The sequence below is a fragment of the Orcinus orca genome, chromosome 4 (genome assembly GCF_937001465.1).
Source record: "Orcinus orca chromosome 4, mOrcOrc1.1, whole genome shotgun sequence".
NCBI lineage: Eukaryota > Metazoa > Chordata > Mammalia > Artiodactyla > Delphinidae > Orcinus > Orcinus orca.
This window is the reverse complement of record NC_064562.1, coordinates 115,673,594-115,692,645: the sequence shown is the minus strand read 5'-3', so window position 1 is coordinate 115,692,645 and position 19,052 is coordinate 115,673,594. Positions and strand designations below refer to the sequence as shown.

At 38.0% G+C, this 19,052-nt stretch overlaps 1 non-coding gene across 1 annotated transcript; it reads left to right on the top strand.

Moving 5' to 3' along the window:
* The first annotated feature begins 1,764 nt into the window (after window positions 1-1,764).
* LOC117201249 (small nucleolar RNA U83B) lies at window positions 1,765-1,858 on the top strand. Its single transcript, XR_004483250.1, has one exon. It is a non-coding gene; the product is annotated as a small nucleolar RNA U83B (small nucleolar RNA).
* The last annotated feature ends 17,194 nt before the right edge of the window (window positions 1,859-19,052 follow it).

Below are 19,052 nucleotides of genomic sequence, written 5' to 3'. Positions count from 1 at the left end.
GTTTGTTTTTTTTTGTTTGTTTGTTTTTTTGCAGTACGTGGGCCTCTCACTGTTGTGGTCTCTCCCATTGCGGAGCACAGGCTCCGGACGCGCAGGCTCAGCGGCCATGTCTCACGAGCCCAGCCGCTCCGCGGCATGTGGGATCCTCCCGGACCGGGGCACGAACCCGTGTCCCCTGCATCGGCAGGCGGACTCTCAACCACTGTGCCACCGGGGAAGCCCTGTTTCTACTTTTTGACTATTATAAATAATGTTACTATAAACAGTGGGTGCAAGGTTTTATGTAGACATTTGTTTTCTTCTCTTGGGTCTATACCCAGGAGGGAATTTTGGGGTCATATGGTAACTATGTATAACATTTTGAAGAACTGCCAAATATTTTTCAAAGTGGCGGCACCATTTTACATTCCCAGCAGCAATGCGTGAGGGTTCCAGTTCTTCCACATCCTTACCAACACTCGATAATATGTCTATAGTTAGCCAGTTGGTGTGAAGTGGTATCTATTGTTTTGATTTGCATCTTCGGTAACTGTTGATGTAGAACAAAAACACTGCCAGTTATTCCTCTAACAAAAATGGGTTTATTCAGGATTGGCAAAGAATTGTCACATGGGATCTACAACAATCATGAGCCACGTGCAAGTCCTCTGCAACAAGGAGAGGAAAACTCATTAAAAGAGGGAAAAGGGGGACTTCACTGGCGGTCCAGTGGTTAATACTCCACGCTTCCACTGCAGGGGGCACGGGTTTGATCCCTGGTTGGAGAACTAAGATCCCGCATGCCTCATGGCATGGCCAAAAAATAAAAAGTAAAAAAAAAAAAAAGGAGGGAAAAATAAAGCTGGGAGGCCTATAGCAAACAGAGTATATTGGAAGAATTGAGAATTTGAAGTATAATGGCTTTTCATTGGCTGAGTTGTGACAGTCTCTCATTGGCTGAGCTCTTGCCAGGCAAGAGAAGGAAATCTTTCTTCTTCCTGTTGAGCTGTGCTATCATTGTCAGTAGTACATGAGAGCTCCCCCTTCTGGCCTCTTCACTCTTTTAACTGAGGTTTCTGTTTATTCATTTTTAGATAACATAATTTACATAATAGTTTCATGTAGTTATTGGATATCTGATATATTCTTTGGAAAAATAACTATTCATATTCATTCCTATTTCTAAATTCTTTTCTTGTCTTTTTCTTATTGAGCTATAGGAATTTTATATATATATATATTCTACTTAAAGAGTCCCTTATCAGACATGGTTTGTAAATACTTTCTCCCATTCTGTGGGCTGCCTTTTCACTTCTTGATGGTATTGTTTGCATCACAAAAGTTTTTAATTTTGATGATACATGATTTATTTTCTTCATTTAATGCTCTTGCTTTTGGTGTAGCTAAAATTTTTTAGATTAGATTAAGGTAATCTAAAAAATTAGCTTAACAAAATCATGAGGAGTTACACTTTTGTTTTATTTTAGTAATTCTATGGTTGTTGCTCTTTCATTTGGGGTTATACTAAATTTTGCATTAATTTTTATGTATGTTGTGAGGTAGGAGTCTAACTTTATTCCTTTGTGTGTGTCCTAGAACCAACTGTTGAAAAGACTGTTCTTTCTCCATTAAATTTTTCTGCACCTTTGTTGAGAATCAATTGAGTATAAATGTAAAGATTTAATTCTGGATTCTCAATTTCATTCCATTGAACTATATATTTATTCTAAGCCTACACTTCATTAGAAATGGTTAATTCTCCAACTTTATTTTTAAGTTTGCTTTCCCTTTCAGTAATGAGGCTCCTGCATGATCGCGGGGCACAGTGTCAGAGTCAGACTGTGGAAGTATTCCTTGCTGTCTTCCTTCTGAGAACAGCTCTGGTCAGGTGCCTGGGACCACCAGAATCTGGGTGGGGCGGGGGAGTGGCTCATGTGTTGTCAGACCTGTCTCCAGCCCCATGCGGGATCTGTGCTGACCCAATGGCCTTGCACCTTCCCAGGGTGGCTTTGTCCACTACAGTGAAGTGACCAATTAGTTTATCATGCTCAAAAGCTGCATGGTGGGAACCAACAAGTGAGTGCCTACCCTGCCCTAGTACTTGCTGGTGCAGACCAAATGGCGGGCTCTGGAGAAGACTGACCTCAAGCTTATAGACACCACCGCCAAATTTGGCCATGGCTGCTTCCAGACTGTGGAGGAGAAGAAAACATTCATGGGATCACTTAAGAAGGACCGAATGGCAAAGGAAGAAGGGGCCTAATGTCAGAACAGATTTGTACAGCTGGTAGAATCTCAGTAAGGTTGTTTTCCAGTAGGGGTATGTGGGGAAGTTTGCTTTCTCGATTCTTATCATCTTGCAATTTCATATGAATTTCAGGATGGACGTGTCAATTTCTGCAGAAAAAAAAAAGGCAGCTGAGATTTTGATAGGAATTGCATTGAATATGTAGACAAATTTGGGAGTGTTGCCTTATTAACAATATTAAGTCTTCCATTCCATGACAATGGATGTTCTTCCATTGATTTAAATATTCTTTAATTTCTTTCAATCATTTTTTTGTAGTTGTCTGTACCCAAGTCTTGCACCTAATATTAAATCTGTACCTAAGTGTTTTATTTTTTTTATGCTATTGTGAACTGTTTTCTTAATTTTATTTTTGCAATAATTGTTGATGTGTAGAAATATAATTAATGTATGTATACTGACCTTGTATCCTGCAGCTTTTGTAATCTCATTTACTAATTTTGCTAACACATATATATGGAATCTAAAAATAAAAAAAAAATGGTACTGATGAACCTAGTGGCAGGGCAGGAATAAAGATGTAGACATAGAGGATGGACTTGAGGATACGGCAGGGGAGGGGGAAGCTGGGGCAAAGTGAGAGTAGCATCGACATATATACACTACGGAATGTAAAATATATAGCTAGTGGGAAGCAGCAGCATAGCACAGGGAGATCAGCTCTGTGTTTTGTGTTGACCTAGAGAAGTGGGATAGGGAGGGTGGGTGGGAGGCTCGAGAGGGAGGGGATATGAGAATATATGTATGCATATGGCTGATTCACTTTGTTGTACAACAGAAACTAACACAGTGTTGTGAAGCAATTATACTCCAGTAAAGATCTATTAAAAGAAAAAAAAGAAATTTTGTAGGATTTCCCATATGCAAGATTATGTCATCTGTAAACAGAGATAGTTTTACTTTTTCCTTTCCAATTTGGGTGTCATATTTTTCATATTTTTTACTAATTACCCTGGCTATAACCTCTATTATGATGTGGGATAGAAGTGATGAAAGCAGACACATTTTTGTCTTGTTTCTGATATTAAGGGGAAAATATGCAGTTTCTCACCATTAAATACGGTATTAGCTGTGGGTTTTTCTTAGATAGCATTTAGCAAGTTGAGTAAATATCCTTCTATTTCTAGTTTGTTGAATATTTTTATTATGAAAGAATATCTAACTGCTCACCATCCATAATTAACAAATAATAACATTTTTTCATAGTTGCTTTATTTTTTTCTTCCAGCTTTATTGAGTTATAGTTGATGTACAGCACGTGTATAAATTTAAAGTGTACCGCATAATGATTTGACTTGCATACATCACGAAACGATGACCAAAATAAGTTTAGTGAACATCCGTCATCTCATACAGAGACAAAATTAAAGAAATAGGAAAATGAGATATTTTTTTCCATGGGATGAGTACTCTTAGGATTTAGTTTCTTTCATATATAACATACAGCAGTGTTAATTATATTTATCATGTCATACATTACATAAATAAATACCTAGTACTTATTTATCTTATAACTGGAATTTTGACTGCCTTCATCAAAATCCCCCTCTCCTTCCCCCTCCCCCTGCCTCTGGTAATCACAAATCTGATCTCCTTTTCTATGAGTTTTTTGTTTGTTTGTTTTTGAAGTAGAATTGACATACAACACTATATTAGTTCCTGTTACATGACATAGTGACTCAATATTTCTATACACTTCAAAATAGTCACTGCAATAAGTCTAGTTACCATCTGTCACCATACAAAAATATTATATAATTATTGATTATATTCACCACATTGTACATTTCATACCCATGACTCCATAGTCACTTTATATTTAAAAATGTTTAATATAAATAATACTGATAATTACCTTAACAAATACCATTTACATCCCTTAATTCTTTTTCCCAGTTTCATTCCTCTCACTGTCACCTTGACCAGCAGCAGCAGATTATGAGGTTATTGCATGTTCTTGTCCTTGTCTTTATATTGTCACAACATTGTGTGTGTATGTACATAATATATAGTGTTGTTTGCCTAAGTTTTAATGTTTATAATGTGGCATATCATTGCATACATTTTTTTCCCATTATTATATATATATATGTTTTTATATCTTCTAGGCTGATACAAAGAACGATTCTTTTATTTAAGTTTTGTATAGTTTTCTCTCACATGAATATTCTTTATTTTATTCATTCATATCCTCATTGATGGATATTTAGATTTTATTCTTAACTTATTGCTTTTATAAGCAAAGCGGCAGTGAACTTTTGGTGCATGTCATTTTATGCCTATGAGTATGAGTTTTTTCTAGAGTATAAGAAAAAGTGGAAAAGTGGAAATTGTGAAGTTTGTATATTTTTAAATTTGCTAAATATTACCAGATTATTCTCAAAAGTGTTTGTACCCATTTCCCCTTTGAATGAGAATCCTTTCCATACACCTTTACCTGCATCTGGAATTGCAGGACTGACATTTTAAAAGATGTGCCTTTGAGGTGCTCACAATCTAGAGCAGCTCTGTCTGTTAGAAATTTCTGTGATGATGGACCTGTTCTTAATCTACACTGTCTAAAATAGTAGACACTAGTCACACATGCTATTGAGCAGTGGAAATCTGGTGACTACACATGAGGAACAGGCTTTTTACTTTAATTTAAATTTAATTTGAAATGTATATAGCCCTATGAAGTTAGGAGGAACTAGATTGGACAACAGAGCTCTAGATGGAGAGAAAAAGATCTCCCAACACCAGTAATATCTGACAAGTGTCGACTGGAAGAGATACATTAAATATTGCAAATGTTTAGAGGAGGGAGAGACAGCTTTAGGGAAGTTGGAGGTGATTTGGGAAGGAAAGGTTTGAATTAGGTGTAAGGTTTGTGTTGGGAGAGAAGTCTGGGCAAACCAGTCTGCAGTGGGGAGATGAGTTATTACTAAAAATGACAGTTATGGCAACTATATACAATATGGATAATAGTTTGTGATACAACATTAGGTGAAAAAATAAAAGTAAGAAATGCTGTGATACTCTACAACTTCTAACATGTTTAATGCAGACTGGAATTGAATGGAATTGTGTTAGAATGGAAAATTTAAAAATCATTGTTTATTTTTTTTCAAACTGTCTTTGGTTCTTTATGATATTTTTTTCTTTTTTAAAGATTAGTAGATTTTGGGCTTCCCTGGTGGCGCAGTGGTTGAGAGTCCGCCTGCCGATGCAGGGGACACGGGGTCGTGCCCCGGTCCGGGAAGATCCCACATGCCGCGGAGCGGCCGGGCCCGTGAACCGTGGCCGCTGGGCCTGCGCGTCCGGAGCCTGTGCTCCGCAACGGGAGAGGCCACAACAGTGAGAGGCCCGCGTACCACAAAAAAAAAAAAAAAAAAAAAAAAAAAAAGATTAGTAGATTTTGTGGAATTATAAGAATAATTTAATGAACAATTAAGGACCAGATTTATCCATAGTAATAAGGTAATGTTCTTGAGTTGGAAAAATCTAAACATAACCTTGACTTGAATAGCAGAACTTCTAAACAGAGAATCACACAAATAGAGAGATTGCTGAAAATTCCTGACTCTACATGTATCCTTCAGCAAAACCTTATTATGGCACATTATGGATTGATTATTCTAAACTACCTGCTGTGATCTTAGTCAATACAAAGCATGAATTATTTAGGAATCAGGTTTTGTTCTTTCTCATAGGAGCACAAGACAGCCACTAGTTCTCTTCCAAGTAAAAAGAGACACCAGCAAAAAACCTCTACAGAAAAAAACAAAAAATATGATAGAAAACATGCACATTAAGGTTTTAATTTAATTTTTCCCTCCTCCTTGGTCTTTGCATATTCAAAGGGAAGTGGAGGTTTGGTATGTATTTCCAGTTGGTTTGAGGAAAAATAGAATCTATTCCTTGATGGTTTTGGTGGAAATGGCCTTGGGCATCCAGCTGTTGTTTCAGTTAATCAAAAAAAGGAGAATGAATTTTTTAATAAAAAAAAAGTCTTGAACTTGCAGAAGAATTATAAATGTGGAAGAAAGAACTTTGAGGAAATACTATTGACCTGAGGCACTATTCCCCTTCAATACTGTAGTATTTATTTTCTCTCAACAAGAATATTCTTCTATATAACCATAATAACATCATCAAATTTGGGAAAGTAACCTTGACACATTATTACCATCTAAACTTCAAACTCCATTGAAGTTTTCCAAATGTCCCAATAATGTTCCTTTATGGTGAAAGGGTATAATTCAGAATCACATGTTACCCCCGGAATAATTCATTTTTTCCTGAAAGTTCATGCTCTTGACGCTTTTGAAGACTGCAGGCCAGTTATTTTTACAAACTGCCTCAATTTGGCTTTGTCTAATATGCCTCATATTTAGTTTCACATCACACATTTTTAACAGGAGTATCTCAGAGTTGATGCTGTGTCCTTCTCACTGCATCTGTGACAGCCTGCGTTCTACAAGATGGCTCCACTGAGATCTTCCACCTTACATGCTGTCCTTTTTAAATTTTTTTCCCCTGTGCTATATGGTAGGTCCTTGTTTATCTATTTTATATATAGTAGTTTTGTATCTGTTACTCCCAAACTCCTAATCTATCCCTCCTCCACACATTTCCCTTTTGGTAGCTATAAGTTTGTTTTCTATCTCTGTGGGTCTATTTTTTTTTGTAAATAAGTTCACTTGTATCATTTTTTTTTAGATTCTACATTTACGTGGTATCACATTTGTCTTTCTCTGCCTGGCTGTTCTTACAGTGTGCTGTTGACTGTTCTCCTCCTGCCAGGTGGGATATGTGTTCTCTTTTCTTGATATGAGTGGGCCTATGACTATGAAGGGACTGATACAATGTATCTTCCAAAGTCAGGTCACAAAAAGCAGTGTAGCTTCCTGCCGGCCCGTTTGCCAGCCCGTTTGCCGGCCCGTTTAGAACTGCTCACTCTTGGAACTCCGTCCCCATGCCCTGGGGAATCAGAGAGACCATACCAAGTGGCCATGTGTCGGTATTCTGTCTGAAATTCACAGGTGACACGCCAGCTGACAACAAGCATTCACTTCCAATGTCTCAACAATGTCCTTTATAGGTGAGTAACTCTTTAGCTGAGTCTGGCCTTCAGCTACTGAATCATCTCCAGCCTTCATTGTTCTTTGCTGAGGCTTCAGACAACATGGAACAGAGATAAGTCAGGGCTTCAAAGCTCTGTTCTGGACCATCCTGGCTCTCCCCAACTGGGTCTAGAGGCCAGTGCTCATCTGCTCCACCTCATAGCTTTAGGATTGAATTATTTGGAAAGGAAAGGGAAAGGGGGAAGAAGAGGACTAAGATTTGGGAGTTGATCAATTATATTCATATTCTGGTGTTGCCATCTGTAAAGAGTCATCTTTGGCTTCCTGCTAAACCAGACTCGCAGTTTCCTCCTCTGTAAAGCGTGGGTGATGGTGAAGATTACTCCCACCTGAGGCTGTTGTGAATGCTGCATCCTAACATCTGCCCTTTCCTTGTCCTATGCCCCCACACCGTCCCACATACACACTGACACAGATGAGCCTGCTCCTAGAAGGCACGAGGTGTTTATGTATCTTTATATACCTAGTGCTTAGCTCGTAGTAAGCATTCCATAAATTTCATATAATGAATGAGTCAATTATATTTAAAAATCTTTATAAATTGTAAAATGCCATGTGAGCAACAGCTATGACTAATGAATAAAGATTTCTAACTCTCTGAAATATTCACCTATTTATTAAAATATATTTCTATATATAAACTTATTTTTTAAACTTCACACGACTTCTAGCACAATTCCTGGTATATGATAGGTGCTCAATAAATATGAATAATCAGATAAATAGATGTGGGGTTGGATAAATGGAAAAATAAGTAAATAACAAGTTAGATGTTTATACAAAGAGGATATTCTGGGATGATTTAATTTCTTAGACCTTGTGCAGATGGAAACCCTTAGGAGTTGCCTGTGAATTAAATTAGGGAAGTACTTGGCCAGCCACACAGCCCAGAACTGATGAGAAATTTGCCAATTCTTCAGTTGAGTGGATTGTTTAGATGTCATAAATGGAGGGTTTAGACTCAGAACTGTTACATAGTATAAGAAACCAAATGTGATTGTTATACTGCTGATTTGTGCAACTGTTTTGCAATATATTACAGGATAAAGTCCAAATTTCCAAGCATGTTTTTCCAAGTGCTTCCCCATCTGGCTGCAACCTATACCTCCAGCTTCTTCTGGCATTTCCTATTCTCTCCCTTTCCCTCTCTTTTATATATGGTTACGGGTTAAACATTTCTCTTTTCTTGGTATTTGTGTTCTGTTGCAAAGTGGAAATAAAAACTTCCCTGAACCTCTCATTGCTGAGACTCAAATGATACAAAACATAACAATCAGTAAATGTAATTTGATCTATTAAATATTTACTGATTATCTAATTCATGCCATAAACTGTTGAAGGCACTGTGGATAAATAACTCATAACCCCCATCCTCACAGCAAAATGAGAAACCAGAAACATTAGAATGGTCATGTCCAATAAGATGCTATAAGTGCTATCAATCTGCATTGTAGATATTATTGGCACACAGTTAGTTATTATTATTTTTTATTCAACAAGTATTTATTGAGCGCCCACTATGAGCTAATCTACTTGTTAACGTTAACATAGTTCAAATGATACAGTCTCCGTATTTCATAGAACTTATTTATGTTAGTACAGTGAATAGGAAATAAATAATCAAATGGATAAGTAATGTAATTGAACTTGGAGATAAATGCCATGAAGGAAAATAAAGGAGAGAAAAGGGATAGAGACTAATGGGAAGTGGGAACCAGTTTACTTGTCTTATGGAAGGATGGCTTCATCGAGGAGGAAATTTTTGAGAATCAGGGACTTGTAAATAGTAAGGGGAGACAGAGAGAACAGGCAGTGATAAGGTCCTGAGGCAGGAACATATTTGTGAATTACGGGAACAGCAGTAAGTCCAGTAAGCATAATAGGCTGAGTGGGGTATGTGGTGTGAAATGAAGTTGGAGATACTGGCAGGGTCCTAACCCTATAAGACCTTGTGCATATTAACAGAGCTTAAATTTTGTTTATAGTGTGATTGAGTGTTGTTTATCTGAGTTTTGAGTAAGGGAGTGGCATGATCTAATTTGTGTATTAAAATGAAAATATATAGTTGATTTACAATGTTGTGTTAGTTTCAGATGTACACAAAGTGATTCAGATATATATTCTTTTTCAGATTCTTTTCCATTATAGGTTATTACAAGATATTGAATATAGTTCCCTGTGTGAGTCAGTAGGTGGTCGTTGTTAATCTTTTTTATATATAGTAGTGTATATCTGCTAATCTCAAACTCCCAATTTATCCTCCCTGACCCTTTCCCCTTTGGTAACCATAAGTTTGATTTCTATGTCTGTGGGTCTGTTTCTGTTTTGTAAATAAGTTCATTTGTATCATAGTTTTAGATTCCACATATAAGTGATGTCATATGATAATTTGTCTTTCTCCGTCTGACTTATTACTTCACTTAGTATGATAACCTCTAGGTCCATCCATTTTGCTTCAAATGGCATTATTTCATTCTTTTTTATGGCCAAGTAATATTCCATTGTGTATACGTGCCACACCTTGTTTGACCATTCATCTGTTGATGGACATTTAACTTCTTTTATACAACATTGTAAATCACCATACTTTAATTTTAAAAAGTAAAAAATAAATAAAAATAATAAGAAAAAGAAAATATAAAGAGGAGGGGAGCAAGAATGGAGGACATTGCAGTGTCCAATGAGAGCTTTAGCTGATGAGGTAGTGGTGGAGTTGTTGAGAAGTGGTCAAGTTCACGACGTAGGTTGGAAGTAACTGGAGAGACCTGCTAATTGATTGAAAATGGGAGTTAAGAAAAGGTAATCAAGGTTTTTGACCTGATCAATGAGTTATTAGGTAGGTAGTTGGTTATACCAGTCTGGAATTTGGGGAGCAGTCAAAACTGAAGATATAAATATGGGAGTTATGGGCACGTATATGGTATTTAAAATTATGGGACTGCTTACTTAGGAAGAGTGTGTGTGGTTAGACAAGGGCCGAGGGGCAAGGGCTGAGATCAGAAAACATCAGTATTTACAGGTGGTAGAGGAGGAGCAGACAGCAAAGGGGTCTGAAGAGAACAGACTGCTTTCTCAGAAGACAGGACAAAATCAAGACTGTGGTTTCCCAAGTGCCAAGTAAGAATGTGTTTCAAGAAAGATGAGTGGTCAACCGTGTCTTGAGATTCTAAGAGGAGGATTGAATTTGAATGAACCAATGGCTCTGCTAGCTTGGGGGTTGCTGGTCCCTCTGAAAAACTACAGTATCATTGTAGTGGTGGGAACAAAATCCTCACTGAAGTGGATTCAAAACAGAGTAGAGGGCTTCCCTGGTGGCGCAGTGGTTGAGAGTCCGCCTGCCGATGCAGGGGACGCGGGTTCGTGCCCCAGTCCGGGAAGATCCCACATGCCGCGGAGCGGCTAGGGCCGTGAGCCATGACCGCTGAGCCTGTGCGTCCGGAGCCTGTGCTCCGCAATGGGAGAGGCCACAGCAGTGAGAGGCCCGCGCACCACAAAATAAATAAAACAGAGTAGAAGGTGAGGAAGAGGTAAAAGTGAGGCTAGACACGTAATTCCAAGGCTCAGGTCATTGGATCCATCTTCAGCTCTACTGAAATCAACAAAAATGATAATCAGGAGGAATGATGGAGAGAAAGATGGTGACCAAGTGTCAAATTCTTTAATGAGTGAAGAAAAATGACAGGATTGTGGTTGATCATTTTCATAAGGAGAGGTAGGGGTGATGTAATCTGATGACATGTATTTTAGTGGAGCTCTGATGGAGTTTTGACAGGGAAGAGGAATGGTATCTCAAAGCAGCATGAAAAGCAAATATAATATCTCCTCTACATTTGTGTCCTGCAGTACATGGCTGTGGGAGGAAAAAGAAAAAAAAAGCTATTACTTTTGTGAGCTTCAAGGGAAGCTCAGGACAATGGGCAAAAGAGCCTGTGAATCAGGGGCAGCCAGGGAGGGCTTCATGGAGGAGGTGGTACTTGAAGTGACCATCGAAGGGTGAATAGGTGCTTGTCAGGCAGGTGACAGGGGAAGGACGCATCATGGAAAGAAAAGCATATGAATAACCTCAAGGCTGAGAGACAGCAGACAGTGTTTCAGACATCAGCAGTTGAATCTGTGTAAAGAATTCACTAAGACCAAAACATAAGTAAGGAATGGAATAGAGGATATACAGCCACTCAGGTAGACAAGATGCCTTTAAACACACTTTGAGGAATGTTAAACCTATAAAGTATTAGTTTTGTATGATTCATACCTATAAATACTAGATAAGAAATGAATGGTTTTTGATAATTTAAGTCAGAGGATAAATGCAGGTAATGTCAATCAAGCACATACTATATGCTAGGCCCTGGATTACATGCACACACCGATATATTTGCTTCTAACACCAAGCCCAGGGTAGGCGGTGCAGCATTCTGACTTTGCAGGTGTAGAAACACAGAGACATCACTTGTTTTGCTCAAATTTATGCAAGTAGTAAATTGTGGACCTGGGATTTAAACTCAGTAATTCCAACTCTAGAGCTGGGTTTTAACTACATTACTGCCTGAATGCATCAACAGTAGATTAATTATAAAGCCAAACTCGAAGTGGAGAGATCTAGGTTCTAGCTTTATGTCTTTTACTCATGAGCATGTGGATAACACTTGCCCTCTCAAGAATTCAGTAAATGAAAGCATCTGCACTAGACTAGCATTTCCAGCACTTGTTCTGTGGAACAGGAATACTAGATCCTTGAGATGCTGCCAGGTCTTCATTGAAAACTATTCCCAAGTTAACTAGGTTAGAGACAGAGTATTCTCTGTCCCATTATTAGATATTCACAGTGTGCCTTAGGGTGCTAAAGGCTCTGACAAGTTCTGCTGCAAAGATGCCAGTTTACCATTAATCCAGTGCTAGCCAAACATATGTGGCTTGGTCACTTACTATTAGGAGAATCAATTGCCAAATCAACAGACACAAGCTAACGATCTATATTGTGATCAGTATGAAGCACTTGTAGGAGTGAAGCAAGATGGGAAATAAAAAAAGAAATGCTAACAGTGGCCCTTGAACCCAAAGGGGACAGATATTAACAATTGCTTAGAAGTTGCTATTAGGTATCAGACACCTTAAAAATGTAGCCTTACTTCATCCACATGTTAAATCAGTTGATGAGCGCTCTTATCCTCATTTAGAAACAGGTTCAGAAAGCTCAAAGGGCATATCTGAAGTCATCTATCTCCCAAAGTGGTAGAGAGGGCACTGTGACCTAAGACTATTGGCTTCAAAACCTATACTTGGGCCACTATATCATGGTGTCTCTCCACAAGTGGTCAAGAGAACAATATTCATAATTACAGTAATACCTCACCTTTATATAAAGGAGGGACTGGCAATCTTTTTCTACATAGGGCCAGATGGAAAATATTTTAGACACCACGTCTCTGTTACAGCTACTTAATTCTGTCCTGATGGTACTAAAGCAGCCATAGGTAAAATGTAAATGAATGGGTTTGGTTGTGTTCCAATACCTTTTCTTTATGAAAACAGGTGGCTGCTCAGATTTGCCCTGTGGGTTGTAGTTTGCTGACCTATGATATAATGTTTGCAGTTTCTAATGCTCTCAGGCCATTAGGTTATGTAAGCTTCCCAGCTTCTGTGTAAAGAAGACATTGTTATTCCATTTTACAGATCAAGTAACCAAGGGGACAAAAACATACATCCAGGCCACAGCATCTCAGTCTGAGAAATGGAATTTTTAATTGGTAAATGAGAATAAAGAAAGTCACTCAAGGTTAGGTCACAAGAGTGACGTACAATTCATAAGTACTGTATTCCTTGGAATTTTCTTGGCCATGACAGTGTTAGTAATGTGATTGCACAAATGATATGTTGAAACTATCAACATATCATTAGAGGAGGACTAAATACCTCCATGGGTATTTTATTTGTAAAACATACTTTCTAAATATCCCCAGGTCTTCTTTTTTATTCAAAAGTAACTTTGAGATACTTTGAGTATCTTGAGTATCACTTGAGTAATACTTTGAGAAATAATTAAATCTCTATCATTCAAATGACTTTTTTGTAGCATAGGTATTTTGCATGGATTTTCAGACCACAATCTTTGTATTTTTAAATATGTTGCACCCAAATAATCAAACAATAGAATACATTAATACAGTAATTCTTCACTTGAAAAAACCTTATGTGTCTTCTAGCTGCCAGTATCTTGAGGTTAATTGAGAGGACAAGAGGTTAATAAAAGCATTTTTATTCATGGGAGAATATTCCAGTCTCTCACCCCAAGAACATATTACTTTGATGTGCACATTTCACATATACAGTAACATTTCCTCTAGGGTGTAAGTTTATGAGTGTGGGAGATGGGAAGATCTGTGTTAAGAGTGAGCAGTGTGGCATTATGACAGTAGGTTAAGGACACACAAGAGCCTGATATTGATGGAGAAGACTGAAAATAAGAAGTCGAAGCACCAAAGATATGAACCAAAAATCCTAGCAATACAGAGCCGTTCAGGGTAAATACAAACTATCTACTTAGGTCTCAATAGGCCTATTTAGGTCTTTAGACCTATTTAGGTAGGTCTGAAGAGACCTACTCCTTTTAACGTTCATAACCACTGCTTTCCTCCAAGATTTATATTATGCTTAATTTATGCTGTTTTAAGAAGTGATCAATACATTTAGAAAGAATTCCATTGAGTAAGTTTGTTATTATCAATGCCCATGATGAAAATAAACTCACTCAGACACGTATGTTGATGAGTTCCTCATGGAAGGTATTCTTGGAGTTTCAACTAAAGCTCTAGAGTCTATACCTGCGCTGTCCTAAGGTGGTAGCCGCTAGCCACAGTGGCTACTGAGCACTTGAAGTGTAGCTAGTTCAGACTGAGATGTGCTGTATACAAAACCACTGGATTTTGACAATGGTACAAATATAAAATATTTTATTTATAACTTTAAATTGATTATACACTGAAATGGTGATATTTTGAGTCTATTAGATTTTTTAAATTCACCTGTTCCTTTTCACTTTTTTTTTATGTGTCTACTAGTTAAATTTAAATATAATTTGCATTATATTTCTATTGGTTGGTGCTGGTCTAGAACAATTGCTGCTTTAAGGGACTTACAGTCTTGCTGGGGTAAGGATATTTATTTATTTTTTAATATTTATTTATTTATTAAGATTTATTTTTATTTGTTTGTTTATTTATTTATTTAGGCTGTGCCAGGTCTTAGTTGTGGCTTGTGGGATCTTCGTTGTGGCATGCGGGATCTTTTAGTTGTGGCATGCGGACTCTTAGCTGCGGCATGCAAGCAGAATCTAGTTCCCAGACCAGGGACTGAACACAGGCCCCCTGCATTGGGAGCACAGAGTCTTACCCACTGGACCACCAGGGAAGTTCCTAATTAATTTTTATTGAGAATAGTTGCTTTACAATGTTGTGTTAGTTTCTACTGTACAGCAAAGTGAATCAGCTGTACATATACATATATACACTCTTCTTTGGATTTCCTTCCCATTTAGGTCACCACAGAGCACTGAGTAGAGTTCCCTGTGCTATACAGTAGGTTCTCATTAGTTATCTATTTTATACATTGTAGTATATATATGTCTATCCCAATTTCCCAATTCATCCAACTCTCCCCTCCCCTGCTTGGTATCCCTACATTTGTTCTCTACATCTGTGTTTCTATTTCTGCTTTACAAATAAGTTCATCTGTATCATTTTTCTATATTCCATGTATAAGTGATATTATATGTTTGTTTTTTTCTTTCTGACTTACTTCACTCTGTATGACAGTCTCTAGGTCTATCCATGTCTCTGCAAATGGCACAATTTCATTCCTTTTTATGGCTGAGTAATATTCCACTATACATGTACCACATCTGCTTTATCCATCCCTCTGTTGATGGAAATTTAGGTTGCTTCCGTGTCCTGGCTATAGTAATTAGTGCTGCAATGAACACTGGGGTGCATGTATCTTTTTGAATTATGGTTTTCTCCAGGTATATGCCCTGGAGTGGGATTGCTGGGCCATATGGTAGTTCTATTTTTAATTTTATAAGGAACCTCCATACTGTTTTCCATAGTGGCTGTATCAATTTACATTCCCACCAAGAGTGAAAGAAGGTTCCCTTTTCTCCACACCCTCTCCAGCATTTATTGTTTGTAGATTGCAGCAAGATCTTTTTGGACCCTAGAGTAATGAAAATAAAAACAAAAATAAACAAATGAGACCTAATGAAACTTAAAAGCTTTTGTATAGCAAAGGAAGTCATAAACAAGATGAAAAGACAGCCCTCAGAATGGGAGAAAATATTTGCAAAAGAAGCAACTGATAAGGGATTAATCTCCAAAATATACAAACAACTCATGCAGCTCAATATCAAAAAAACAAACAACCCAATGAAAAAAAAAGGGGAGAAGATCTAAATAGACATTTCTCCAAAGAAGACATAGGGATGGCCAACAAACAAATGAAAAGATGCTCAATATCACTAATTATTAGAGAAATGCAAATCAAAACTACAGTGAGGTATCACCTCACACTGGTCAGAATGGCCATCATCAAAAAATCTACAAAAGATATTTAATATATGAAAAAGTAACTAAGTCCGTGAATCACCATATACCAAGCTACCTGTAGCTTGGTATATTTTATTTTATATTTTTAGACAGGACAATGACTTTTTTGTCTTTTTTTGTTTTTAACTAAAACGATGTCTTCAACCTAATGAAGGTCAGAACAACAGAGAACTAGAAAACTTATTTTTTGTTTTGTTTTGGTTTTGGTTTGATTTTTGAGCAAAGCTTTTAAATTTCCTCTTCCTTTCCTAGCAAAAAGCCAATATTTTTTGCCTTTCTTTCCAATATACTCTTAGGATAATAATAAAAACAATTGTAATGATATCAAATATTTTTTAAATGCCTACTAACTACTTTTCACTGGAAAAGACACTTGACATTCAATGTCCTGTTATAAATGAAATTATAAATGAAAATTGAGTAAACTCCTCTACTAGAAGTCATAACTCCTTGAGACTTGGACAATGTTTAATGACTTAGAAGGTCTTTCAAATAATTATGATGCTTAGTTAATATTTTTTGGATGGGTAGATGAAAGAATATTGCATATGAACAGTGCTTGTTAAAACTGGGCTTAGGTACAATGGAATTAGGGGGTGGTGGTTACTCAGAAACCTGCCTGGGAAATTCAGGTGGTGGTTACTCGGAAACCTGCCTGGGAAATGCAGGTTCAAGGGCAAAGCATACCACATCTTCCCAGAAAGCATAAATTTTACTTAATTGTGGGAAATTTAAACCTCATTTTTATATCAAGGTAAACATGGAAGTATTGTAGGGGAGACTTAAAATCTCATGAATTTTTAAGACAGAACAAATAAGGGGCTTCAAAGGAATGCCATCCTCGTTGCAGACTTTTAAAGGCTAAATTCTCAAGCTTCTGACACCTTCATTTCTCACCCACCAGCTGGTTCCTATCTATGCTTCAGTGGAAAAGTGTGCCCGGAACTGCTCTAAGGGAGACACCACCATCCTTATTAACATAGAACCCGCTGGTGGCAGGCATCGTATGGGGGTCTGGGTTCTTGCCATGCTACCCCACACTCCAAGGGGCTTATCAAACATCAGTGACCAGTCAACAAGGACTGACTGTATTGCACAGGGAACTCTTCTCAATATTCTGTAATAACCTATATGCGAAAAGAATCTGAAAAATAATGGATATATGTATACGCATAACTGAATCATTTTGCTATACACCTGAAACACAACATTGTAAATCAACTATACTCCAATATAAAATAAAAAATTAAATTAAAATAAACAGCAGTGACCAAAAGCCTCTTCCTTGGGGATGTGGTGGATAGAGTGTTGATTTCTAGTTTTCTTCTGCGAAGTCACTAACACAATCACCATGATGCCACGATGTAAAACCCTGAATCTCCAAGAATGACAATTTAATTCTCAATATTCTTACATTCTCCATGCCATCTCCCTTGGCACCACCAAGCTGCCCATACGGAGGTAATCTCCTTTTAGTTCAAGTGTCATCTTGTGTTCGTGTCTTGCATAAAAAACCTAGACTCAGCTGGTTGGTTCAGCAAGAGGAAGATATACATTAATTTCCTTCACATAGTGGTAGCCATGGGGAACTTCAGCTCAAATAGCATGCCTGGCTACTTTTTCTTCCTTCATTCCTTCCTCTCCATGGGAGGAGGGGCTGCCTCTCTGACTGGTGAGGTTGGTAGAAGGAACTGAACATCCTTGCCCAACACACTCTCCACATGCATTCTGGTTTGCTCCCTGTCATGCCCTACAAGTAAGACCTGGATTGGCCCATCTGCGCTGGTGGCTGTGTGTGTCTATCTAATTCAGGGAGAAGCATTAGCAAGCTCACCTGGCTGCAGGTGAGTCTATGTCCTCCAACCCTGGCTTACGAAGCTGTGCAGCAGAAATTAGCACAACATTTTAAATCAACTATACTTCAGTTAAAAAGTATACTATATATATATTAATTTTATTTTAGAAAAGCAGTGCATCTGATTATTTGGACCTTCATCTGTCTGATTCTTGTGTCTTTCTTCACTTGTTTCCAAATTCAGGAAGGAGAGAGGGGTTGTTATTGGTGGGCTTGTAAGTCTCTAGTGGACCTTGATTATGGCATCAGAGAGCGTCAAAGAGGAGTGAACAAAGTATCATTAAGTCAGAAAATTGAGTTTATAACAAACACCTACTTAGCTTCTGATTGGGGTCTTAGGCTACTGTCTTGCTGGCCTCTTTTGTGGCAGGGATGTCCTTAAGACTGCCAGCTGGAACACACTTAATATTCCATGGGGTCCCCAAATCTAGGTCAGACCTAATAGAGACTGGTCTTCAAGAGCCAATTTTCTGTCTTGCACTTGCCTTTGCCTATAGGACTCACACCAGGGATGAACACCCCTCCTGGAGAAATCATATCCATGTGGCAGGAGGGGGTGAGAGAAACCTGTAAAGTGATTGCTGCAAGATGGTGGGAGGTTGGACCTAGGCGGAGATAGACAGGGACAGAGATAAGTGATATAAGGGCCTTTTTACCTCTTAAAAGATTACCTTGAAGCTAACTTGGAATCTTGCTCTTGTGCTCATCTTTCTTCTCTTCCCACCAAAACAAATCACCACATAGACAGAGAAGGGTGTAAAGTAAAAATTTTTGAAATTAGTGGCAGGAGGAGAGGGGAGCAAAGACCAGGGACATGCATTTAAAATGGAGTGGCTTGAAGAGAGCCCCATTATCTACTTGTGATAAATCTTAAAAGCCATAAGCATTAGTTTTATAATCTTACAGATTTCAAAAGCCTCAAAGTTGGAAAAAATGTTAAGGATTCTTTGGATGGAGAGGTAAGTGTTCATGTGAACAGGAACACAGACCCACTGGCTAGCAGCTACCATCTGATAACAGATGAGGACCACTTTATAACATGTGAATGCAGCATTCTGAAGGTTACTGGAGACCATCAGCATTGGCTCAGTCATTGTGTAGCAGCCTCACCTGGGGTCTCCCCAAGAGGATGGTTGGGACCAATGTAGGAATTATATCTCCTGGTTCCAAACCAAGACCTCTTTGAC